Below are 11,874 nucleotides of genomic sequence, written 5' to 3'. Positions count from 1 at the left end.
AGCACTCACCAGCCCGAGAGGCTTGTCTGCTCACCCGCCTGGGCGAGTGGCGGCTGGGAGCTGAAGCTCAGGCTTCAGAGGTCAGATCCCAGGGAGAGGACTGGGGTTGGCTGTGTGAACACAGCCTGAAAGGGGCTAGTGCACTGCAGCTAGCCGGGACAGAGTCCAGGAAAAGGTCTGGAACTGCCTAAGAGTGAAGAGACCATTGTTTCGGGGTGCATGGGGAGTGGGGATTCAGAACACCACGTAAATGAGCTCCAGAGATGGGCGCAAGCCATGGCTATCAGCAAGGACACCAGAGACGGGCATGAAACACTAACGCTGCTGCTGCAGCCACCAAGAATCCTGTGTGCAAGCACAGGTCACTCTCCATACCTCCCCTCCTGGGAGCCTGTGCAGCCCATCACTGCCAGGGTCCCGTGATCCAGGGACAACTTCCCCGGGAGAACACAAGGCGCGCCTCAGGCTGCTGCAACGTCACACCAGCCTCTGCTGCCACAGGCTCGCCCCGCATTCCATACCCCTCCCTCCCCCTGGGCTGAGTGAGCCAGAGCCCCCCAATCAGCTGCTCCTTTAACCCCCTCCTGTCTGGGGGACGAACAGAAGCCAGATGGTGACCTACATGCAGAGGTGGGGTCAAATCCAAAGCTGAACCCTGGGAGCTGTGCGAACAAAGAAGAGAAAGGGAAACCTCTCCCAGCAGCCTCAGGAGCAGCGGATTAACTCTCCACAATCAACTTGATGTACCCTGCATCTGTGGAATACCTGAATAGACAAAGAATCATTCCAAAATTGAGGAGGTGGACTTTGGGAGCAACTGTAGACTTGAGGTGTGCTTTCTGCATCTAATTTGTTTCTATTTTATGTTGATCTTTTTAGTATTTAGAGATTATCGTTGTTAGATTTGTTTATTGATTTGGTGGCTCTCTTCCTTTTTCTTTTGATATATATATATTTTATTTTCTCTTTTTGTGGTGTGTACATGTATTCCTCTTTGTGTGATTTTGTCTGTATAGGTTCACTTTTACGATTTGTCCTAGGGTTCTGTCTGCCCATTTATTTTTAGTATAGTTTTTAGCACTTGTTATCATTGCTGGATTTCTTTATTGGTTTGGTTGCTCTCTTCTCTTTTTTATTACTTTTTAATGTTTCATTGTAATACTTTTTTATTTTAATAACTATTTTATTTTTCTTCATTTTTTTTCTCCCTTTTCTTCTGAGCAATGTGGCTGACAGGGTCTTGGTGCTCTGGCTGGGTGTCAGGCCTGAGCCTCTGAGTTGGGAGAGCCAAGTTCAGGACATTGGTCCACCAGAAACCTCCTGGCCCCTCATAATATCAAATAGCAAAACGTCTCCCAGAGATCTCTGTCTCAACACTAAGACTCAGCTCCACTCAACGACCAGCAAGCTCCAGTGCTGGACACCCCGTGCCAAACAACTAGCAAGACAAGAACACAAACGCACCCATTAGCAGAGAGGATGCCTAAAATCATAGAAAGGTCACAGACATCCCAAACACACCACCAGACGTGGTCCTGCTCACCAGAAAGACAAGATCCAAACTCATCCACCAGAACACAGGCACTAGTCCCCTCCACCAGGAAGCCTACACATCCCACTGAACCAAGCTTACCCACTGGGGGCAGACACCAAAAACAACGGAAATTAAGAACCTACAGCCGGTGAAAAGGAGACCCCAAACACTGTAAGTTAAGCAAAATGAGAAGAAAGAGAAATACACAGCAGATGAAGGACCAAGGTAAAAACCCACCAGGATAAACAAATGAAGAGGAAATAGGCAGTCTACGTGAAAAAGAATTCAGAGTAATGACACTAAAGATGATCCAAAATCTTGGAAATAGAATGGAGAAAATACAAGAAACGTTTAACAAGGACCTAGAAGAACTGAAGAGCACACAAAGAATGATGAACAACACAATAAAAGAATTTAAAAATTCTCTAGAAGGAATCAGTAGCAGAATAACTGAGGCAGAAGAATGGATAAGTGACCTGGAAGATGAAATAGTGGAAATAACTACCACAGAGCAGAATAAAGAAAAAAAGAATGAAAAGAATTGAAAACAGTCTCACAGACCTCTGGGACAACATTAAACCCACCAACATTCAAATTATAGGGGTCCCAGAAGAAGAAGAGAAAAAGAAAGGGACTGAGAAAGTATTTGCAGGATTATAGTCAAAACTTCCCTAATATGGGAAAGGAAATAGTCAATCAAGGCCAGAAAGCACAGAGAGTCCCATACAGGATAAATCTAAGGAGAAACATGCCAAGACACATAATTATTCAAACTATCAAAAATTAAATACAAAGAAAAAATATTAAAAGCAGCAAGGGAAAAGCAACAAATAACATACAAGGGAACCCCCATAAGGTTAACACCTGAACTTTCAGCAGAAACTCTGCAAGCCATAAAGGTGTGGCAGGACATATTTAAAGTGATGAAAGGGAAGAACCTACAACCAAGACTACTCTACCCAGAAAGGATCTCATTCAAATTCGATGGAGAAATTAAAACCTTTACAGACAAGGAAAAGCTAAGAGACTTCAGCACCACCAAACCAGCTTTACAACAAATGCTAAGGAACTTTTCTAGGTAGGAAACACAAGGAAAAGACCTACAATAACGAACCCAAAACAATTAAGAAAATGATAATAGGAACATACATATCCATACTTACCTTAAATGTAAATGGATTAAATGCGCCAACCAAAAGACATAGACTGGCTGAACGGATGCAGAAACAAGACCCATATATATGCTGTCTACAAGAGACCCACTTCAGACCTAGGGACACATACAGACTGAAAGTGAGGGGATGGAAAAAGATATTCCATGCAAATGGAAATCAAAAGAAAGCTGGAGTAGCAATTCTCACATCAGACAAAATAGTCTTTAAAATAAAGACTATTACAAGACACAAAGCAGGACACTATATAAAGATCAAGGGATTAATCCAAGAAGAAGAAATAACAACTGTAAATATTTATGCACCCAACATAGGCGCTACTCAATATACAAGACAAATGCTAACAGCCATAAAATGGGAAATTTACAGTAACACAATAATAGTAGGGGACTTTACCACCTCACTTTCACCAAAGGGCAGATCATCCAAAATGAAAATAAATAAGGAAACACAAGCTTTAAAAGACACATGAAACAAGATGGAGTTAATTGATATTTAGGGGACATTCCATCCAAAAAACAACAGAATACACATTCTTCTCCAGTGCTCCTGGAACATTCTCCAGGATAGATCATATCTTGGGTCACAAATCAAGCCTTGGTGAATTTAAGAAAACTGAAATCGTATCAGGTATCTTTTCTGACCACAACACTATGAGGCTAGATGTGAATTACAGGAAAAAATCTGTAAGAAATACAAACACATGGAGGCTAAACAACACACTACTTAATAACCAACAGATCACTGAAGAAATCAAAGAGGAAATCAAAAAATACCTAGAAACAAATGACAATGAAAACACGATGACCCAAAACTTATGGGATGCAGCAAAAGCAGTGCTAAGAGGGAAGTTTAGAGCAATACAATGCTACCTCAAGAAACAAGAGAAATCTCAAATAAACAACCTAACCTTACACTGAAAGCAATTAGAGAAAGAAGAAGAACAACAAAAAAAACCAAAGTTAGCAGAAGGAAAGAAATCATAAAGATCAGAACAGAAATAAATGAAAAAGAAATGAAGGAAACGAGAGCAAAGATCAAGAAAACTAAAAGCTGGTACTTTGAGAAGATAAACAAAAGTGATAAACCATTAGCCAGACTTATAAGGAAAAAAAGGGAAAAGACTCAAATCAGTAGAATTAGAAAGGAGAAAGGAGAAATACCAACTAACACTGCAGAAATACAAAGAATCATGTGAGATTACTACAAGCAACTCTATGCCAATAAAATGGACAACCTGGAAGAAATGGAGAAATTCTTAGAAAAGCACAACCTTCTGAGACTGAACCAGGAAGAAATAGAAAATATAACATCAATCACAGGCACTGAAATTGAAACTGTGATTAAAAATCTTCCAACAAACAAGAGCCCAGGACAAGATGGCTTCACAGGTGAACTCTATGAAACATTTAGAGAAGAGCTAACACCTATCCTTCTCAAACTCTCCCAAAATAGAGCAGAGGGAAGAAATTTCCCAAACTTATTCTACAAGCCCGCCATCACCCAGATACCAAACCAGAGAAAGATGTCACAAAAAAAGAAAACTATAGGCCAATATCGCTGATGAACATAGATGCAAAAATCCTCAACAAAATACTAGCAAACAGAATCCAACAGCACATTAAAAGGATCACACAACATGATCAAGTGGGCTTTATCCCAGGAATGTAAGGATTCTTCAATATATGCAAATCAATGTAAAAAACCATATTAACAATTTGAAGGATAAAAACCACATGAGCATCCCAATAGATGCAGAAAAAGCTTCTGACAAAATTCAACACCCATGTATGATAAAAACCCTCCAGAAAGTAGGCATAGAGGGAACTTACCTCAACATAATCAATGCCATATATGACAAACCCACAGCCAACATCAACCTCAACGGTGAAAAATTGAAACCATTTCCACTAAGATCAGGAACAAGACAAGGTTGCCCACTCTCACCACTATTATTCAACATAGTTTTAGAAGTTTCAGCCACAGCAGTCAGAGAAGAAATAAAAGGAATCCAAATTGGTGAAGAAGAAGTAAAACTGTCACTGTTTGGATATGACATGATATTCTACATAGAGAATCCTAAAGATGCTACCAGAAAACTACTAGAGCTAATCAATGAATTTGGTAAAGTAGCAGGATACAAAATTAATGCACAGAAATCTCTGGCATTCCTATACACTAATGATGAAAAATCTGAAAGTTAAGAAAACACTCCCATTCACCACTGCAACAAAAAGAATAAAATATCTAAGAATAAACTGACCTAAGGAGACAAAACACCTGTATGCAAAAAATTATAAGACACTGATGTAAGAAATTAAAGATGATACAGATAGATGGAGAGATATACCATGTTCTTGGATCGGAAGAATCAACATTGTGAAAATGACTCTACTACCCAAAGCAATCTACAGATTCAATGCAATCCCTATCAAACTACCACTGGCATTTTTCACAGAACTAGAACAAAAAATTTCATAATTTGTATGGAAACACAAAAGACCCCGAATAGCCAAAGCAATCTTGAGAAAGAAAAATGGAGCTGGAGGAATAACGCTCCCTGACTTTAGACTATACTACAAAGCTACAGTGATCAAGACAGTATGCCACTGGCACAGAAGCACAAGTACAGACCAATGAAACAGGACAGAAAGTCCAGAGATAAACCCACGCACATATGGTCACCTTATCTTTGATAAAGGAGGCAAGAATATACAGTGGAGAAAAGACAGCCTCTTCAGTAAGTGGTGCTGGGAAAACTGGACAGCTACATGGAAAAGAATGAAATTAGAACACTCCCTAACATCATACACAAAAATAAACTCAAAATGGATTAAAGACATAATGTAAGGCCAGACACTATAAACTCTTAGAGGAAAATATAGGCAGAACACTCCATGACATAAATCACAGCAAGATCCTTTTTGACCCACCTCCTAGAGAAAGGGAAATAAAAACAAAAATAAACAAATGTGACCTAATGAAACTTAAAAGCTTTTGCATAGCAAAGGAAACCATAAAAAAGATGAAAGGACAACCCTCAGAATGGAAGAAAGTATTTGCAAATGAAGCAACTGACCAAGGATAAATCTCCAAAATATAGAAGCAGCTCATGCTGGTGAATATCAAAAAAACAAACAAACCAATCCAAAAATGGGCAGACAGCCTACATAGACATTTCTCCAAGGAAGATATACACATCGACAACAAGCATGTGAAAGGATGCTCAAAATCACTAATCATTAGAGAAATGCAAATCAAATCTACGAGGTATCACCTCACATCTGTTAGAATGGCCATCATCAAAAAATCTACAAACAATAAATGCTGGAGAGGGTGTGGAGAAAAGGGAACACTCTTGCACTGTTAGTGGGAATGTAAACTGATACAGCCACTATGGAGAACAGTATGGAGGTTCCTTAAAAAACTACAAATAGAACAACCATACGACCCAGCAATCCCACTACTGGGCATATACCCTGAGAAAACCATAATTCAAAAAGAGTCATGTACCACAATGTTCACTGCAGCTCTATTTACAATAGCCTGGAGATGGAAACAACCTAAGTGTCCATCATCGGATGAATGGATCAAGAAGATGTGGCACATATATACAATGGAATACTACTCAGCTATAAAAAGAAACGAAATTGAGCTATTTGTAATGAGGTGGATAGACCTAGAGTCTGTCATACAGAGTGAAGTAAGTCAGAAAGAGAAAGACAAATACCGTATGCTAACACATATATATGGAATTTGAGGAAAAAAATGTCATGAAGAATCTAGGGGTAAGACGGGAATAAAGACACAGACCTACTAGAGAATGGACTTGGGGATATGGGGAGTGGGAAGGGTAAGCTGTGACAAAGCGAGAGAGAGGCATGGACATATATACACTACCAAACGTAAAATAGCTAGCTGGTGGGAAGCAGCCGCAAAGCACGGGGAGATCAGCTCGGTGCTTTGTGACCACATAGAGTGGTGGCATAGGGAGGGTGGGAGGGAGGGAGATGCAAAGGGAAGAGATATGGGGACATATGTATATGTATAACTGATTCACTTTGTTATAAAGCAGAAACTAACACAGCATTGTAAAGCAATTATACTCCAATAAAGATGTTAAAAGAAATCAAAAAAAAAAGAAAAAAGAAAAAACAACATAGACAAAAGCAACAATATAAAAAACATACCTAGAAAGAAACCATACAAAAATGTATATAGGGCTTCCCTGGTGGCACAGCGGTTGAGAGTCCGCCTGCCAATGCAGGGGACACGGGTTCGTGCCCCGGTCCTGGAAGATCCCACATGCCGCGGAGCGGCTGGGCCCGTGAGCCATGGCCGCTGAGCCTGCACGTCCAGAGCCTGTGCTCCGTGATGGGAGAGGGCACAACAGTAAGAGGCCCACGTACAGCAAAAAAAAAAAAAAAGTATATAACCTACATGCAGGCAACAATAAGAATTTCCTGATTGACGTAGGAAAAAGAAGTCTCAACCAGAATAGTATGTTATGTGTACTCGTGAGGCACAGCTATTGTAAGAATATCGATTTTGTTTAATTCATTTACAGATTTAGTACCTTATCCATAACAGCTGATGACAATCAAACATGGGCTCCTGTTTCCTGTACCCAAAATCAACCATGGAAACATTACGGAAGGAATAAAGAAAAAACATTAACAAACGCAAAAACACAAAACTAAATAATCCCTGAGGGACGATAAGTCTCCACTGAACTAGAACCTGAGTGTGGGCAGGTAGGGGGATGCCCTGAATTCGAGACAGGTCTGTAGCCTGCAAGAGAGGCAGATGACAGGATTGATTAGAGGAAAGCCTTTAAACTTGAGCCCTTGATTCTTCCACTGTGCTCTGGGACCATGACTCTCCACTGCTTCACTGAAGGAACCTGAGGCAGCATTTCAGAGCCCGCATGCCAGGAGCATGGGACACCAAAGATTGGGCTGGATGTGGCAGTGTGGTCCACAGGCTGTGAAACAACCATCTGAAACTTTGTTCGTGGATGACGACTGGCCTTTTTAAATGATCATCTTAATAGACTATCACACACGGACTCAAAGAGAAAAGCAAGTAACACAGTACTTGTACAAAAGGACAGAAATTCATTTCTGAACTTCTGGGCAATGCCCCTGATGTCAACAAAGAGAGACCACAGTGAGAACTGTCAGGCTAAGGCGCCCCTTCACTAACTCCTCTGGGATTCTGTGGGGCATGGTTGGGGACAGGGATGGATTCATACCAGAGAAGGAAGGAATCGCAGGCCCTGCCAGCAGTCAACGTGACGACCCTGAGTGAGACCTGACGGGCTCCGAACCACAGAAGAGAGTCTCGCCTCCTTTCCCCTCAGCTCATCTTACCTGCAGCAGCCATCTCTGGGAGGCTCCAGGCAGAAGTGTCCAGATGAGACGTGCCTGCACTTCACACCAGCAGTCTCAGGGAGTTGATGTCTTTGATGTGAGGCCTTGGCCTCAGGTCAGCAGACGGGAGGTAGCCCAGCACCTACAGGGAGTCAAGAGAAGACACTGAGGGAGGACTGAGAGCACCATCCACCATAGAAGAGGGGGCCCCAAAGAGCCCTCACTGTCGGTCTCGGGGGACCCAGGCATGGCTGTGAGGCTCAGGCCCCCAGATACTTCCAGCTGGGGGTGCCGACAGAAATGAGAGCCAAGGTGTGACGCCTGCTGACTCAGCTCAGCAGAGGGAAAAGTCCCAGAACCTGCCAAGAGTCAACGAGAGGGCCTCGTGCCAGGCCCGCGGGAAGCTCCCCTGGAACCACCCTCCGACCCCCTTCCCGCCCTGCCCCGCCCCGCCCCGCCCCGGCCCCAGCCCCCGCCCCCCCCATGCTGTGCTCCTGGAGCCCAGATGCGCATGACCGGATGTGACGTCCTCCTACACACGCGGTGGGGGCGACGCCATTGTTGAGAGCTGCCGTCCGGTGAGGGTGAGCCGCAGGAGGAATCCCACGTCTCTTCAGGTGTCAAAGTGTGAGGTAACCCCAGTTAGAAGTGCGGGGACGCCCGCGACACCCCCAATCCACTTTCCCTCTGAAAAGAGACGGAACAGGCCCCGCCCACCCCGCCCCTGCTCTCGGCCCGAGAGGCTCGGGCCTGGCCGTTAGGCCCAAAGTCCATCCGCTTCCCCCACGGGGTCTCGGGCAAGGAAGGCCTCGCTCTGAGGCTGGTGGACCCTGGCTCACCTCAGTTGAGGGAGCGTCCCAGGCCCTGTGAAGGACGGGACCCCTGTGGGGACCGAGGGGCTCCACACCCCAAAATGGCGGCCACGCAGACCTCGCCCCTGACGTCGGCCTGGGAGCTTCCGGGCAGGTCTAAAGACTGAGGGGCTCCCTCAGTGCGAACGCGGACGGGCGGACGGACGCAGGAGACCCAGGGAGGAGGGGGCCTTGTTCTGAGGGGCTGGCCGCAGGTCAGCAGAGGGAGGATTTCCAGGGCACGGGAGGAGTCAGGGTGAGGACCGTCCTCCCCGTCGCAAGGGCACCTCAGAACCCCTCCCCTGTTGTCAGCCGCTTCCTCCTGGCCACACGCGGAGAAGGGAGGGCTGCTGTCTGAGAGGGGAGGTGCAGGCCAGCAGAAGGCGCGTCCCTAAGCACCGCCAAGAGTCAGCCCAAGCCCTTGAGTGAGGGCCAGTGGGGCCGCCAGCCACAGGGCCTCGACCTGTCTGCCGCACGCTGCAGGCTTGGTACAACTCTGCCACGTGCGGCCGCCTGGTCACCCTCACTGCCTCCTAGTGAGACTCAGGCAGGTGCCGGCACTGGTGCGAGCAGATGGCCCTCGGGGCAAGAGAGGAGGTCCAGGCTGCACCGGCCGTCCAGGGAGGACCCCGAGTGAGGACTAAGGGAGTCACCCACCCCGAGGAGAAGGGGCCAGAGAGAACACGGCCTGTCCCCTCCTGCCAACCCTTAAACTCCCAAGAAAGGACTGTCAGGCCGAGCCTGCCCGTAATTTCCTCTGCCAGGTCCAAGGGAGGTTAGAGCTTTGTTCTGAAGGGGCAGCCACGAGGCAGCAGAAGGGAGGGTCCCAGGGCCCTTCGGTGGTGGGCTGAACGCTCCCTCCTTTCCTCCTCCTGGGTGTCACGGAGGATGGTGGTGTCAACTTCAGAGCAGCAGAGGGCATGGGGTGGGGGGTGGGGTGGGGGAGTCTTGCCAACAACTGTCATCCTGACTCTGAATGGGAACCGCGGGGACCTACCTCCCCTGCCAGCCCCCACTGTCACCCCCGTACCGCCCAGGCAGGGCTGGCTGGCTGTGCCCCAAGGCTCACCCGACCGTCCTCCACAGGGCTCTCAGGGGACAGGCTGAGCAGGAGAACAGGAGCCCTGTGGGCCCTCGGGCAGTGCCCTCACGGACCCTGCAGAGGCGGCCTTGGTTAAAGCCAGGGAGGACTCTCCCCGCTGAAGGTGCTCACAGCATCTCCTTGTCCCTCCCCCAGGTGCCCTCGTTGCCTGCCTTCCTGCCCACGCTCCCGCCTGCTGGCCCTGACCTGTGTCATCATGCCTCGGGGCCGGAGGAGCAAGCGCCATGCCCATAAGAAACGCCGCCAGGCCCGGGGGGAGACTCAGAGGCTCAAGGGTGCCCAGGCCACTGAGGCGGCGGCGGCGGCAGAGATAGAAGAGTCGCCCTCCTCCCCCGCTTCTGTGTCTCGGGGTACTTCCCCGAGCTCCCCTGCTGCTGGCACTCGCCAGGAGCCTCAGGGAGGCCCAGCCACGAGCTCTCGTGCTGCAGGGGTTTCATGCCCAGGATCTGAAGAGGGTGCCCAGAGCCAAGACGAGGAAAGTGCAAGTACCGCCCAGGCAGCACCTTCCGTTCACAGCACTTACACCGATCCTCTGACCAAGCAGGCCAAGAAGTTGGGGCAGTTCCTGCTGGATAAGTACAACATGAAGGAGCTCATCTCGCAGGCAGCACTGCTGGAGATGGTCAACAAGAAGTACAAGAAGCACTTCCCTGAGATCCTCAGGAGAGCCTCTGAGTACATGGAGCTGGTCTTTGGCCTCGATCTGAAGGAAGTCGACCCCAGCAGTCACTCCTACGCCCTCATCAACAAGCTGGGCCTGTGCAGCGAGGGAAATCCGAGTGATGAGTCGGGGCTGCCCATGTCCGGTCTCCTGATGGCTATCCTGGGCAAGATCTTCGAGAACGGCAACCGTGCCACCGAGGAGGAGATCTGGGATTTCCTCAATTCATTGGGTTTCTATGCTGGGAGGATCCACTTGATCTTTGGGGAGCCCAGGAGGCTCATCAACAAGTATTTCCTGCAGCAGAAGTACCTGACGTACAGCCAGGTGCCCAACAGCGATCCTCCGCACTATGAGTTCTTGTGGGGCCCGAGAGCCCACGCTGAAACCAGCAAGATGAAAGTGCTGGAGTATATGGCCAAGATCAATGATACCGTCCCCAGGGCCTTCCCAGATCTCTATGAGGAGGCTATGAAAGATGAGGAAGAGAGAGCAAGAGTGAGAGCCGCGGCAGGGGCTGCAGCTGTTGCTAAGCGCAGAGCACGTTCCAGGGCCAAGGCCCGCAGCTCCTCCCACATGTAGGGAGGGAGGCCGCGGGCAGATTGCTCACTTTGTTTTGGAAGAGAGCAGTCAGGCTCCTAAATAGTGCAGAGTAGTAGGGGTGGAGGGAACAAAGTATAGATCTCATTTATCTTCCTGTTTTAAACTAGTAACTTCTATATATTATTGATTGATTTATTTAGGTTTTTTCAAATGTTTTTTTTCTTGTAATAGTGTGTTTTCTTAAGAATACGAATTCGTGAATGACATTGCTTGCATACTTATTGCTGTTCAAAGAGTTCTAAAGTTACAGTTTTGGTATATATAAAAGAAATTCACGACCATCTATATTTTCTGTGTGATCCAGAAGTAGAAAACATGGCAGTGCAATAGAGATTTTCATGGAAATGTGAAAGGCGACCACAGAAAATATTTAGAAACAAAAAATGGAGAAAACAGAGTAAAAGGTATTTAATTTGTAGTTTGCCTTATTTCTTTGAAACTTTCTTTTGGTAGAAATAAAAGATACTTTGACTGATTTAGCTCATTTGTGAGTATTTGTTTCTTTTGTCCTAGTGCACTGCATATTCTCTGCCACCTACTGGATTAAAAATAAACTCTGATGGGAGGATGGTATTTTGG

At 46.6% G+C, this 11,874-nt stretch overlaps 1 pseudogene; it reads left to right on the top strand.

The window, feature by feature from the left end:
• Positions 1-9,905: 9,905 nt before the first annotated feature.
• On the top strand, positions 9,906-11,338 carry LOC132482031 (melanoma-associated antigen B4-like; annotated as a pseudogene).
• The last annotated feature ends 536 nt before the right edge of the window (positions 11,339-11,874 follow it).

This window comes from Mesoplodon densirostris, chromosome X, assembly GCF_025265405.1.
Source record: "Mesoplodon densirostris isolate mMesDen1 chromosome X, mMesDen1 primary haplotype, whole genome shotgun sequence".
Taxonomy (NCBI): domain Eukaryota; kingdom Metazoa; phylum Chordata; class Mammalia; order Artiodactyla; family Ziphiidae; genus Mesoplodon; species Mesoplodon densirostris.
The sequence above is the reverse complement of the archived record's forward strand: the minus strand, read 5'-3'. Positions and strand labels throughout refer to the sequence as shown.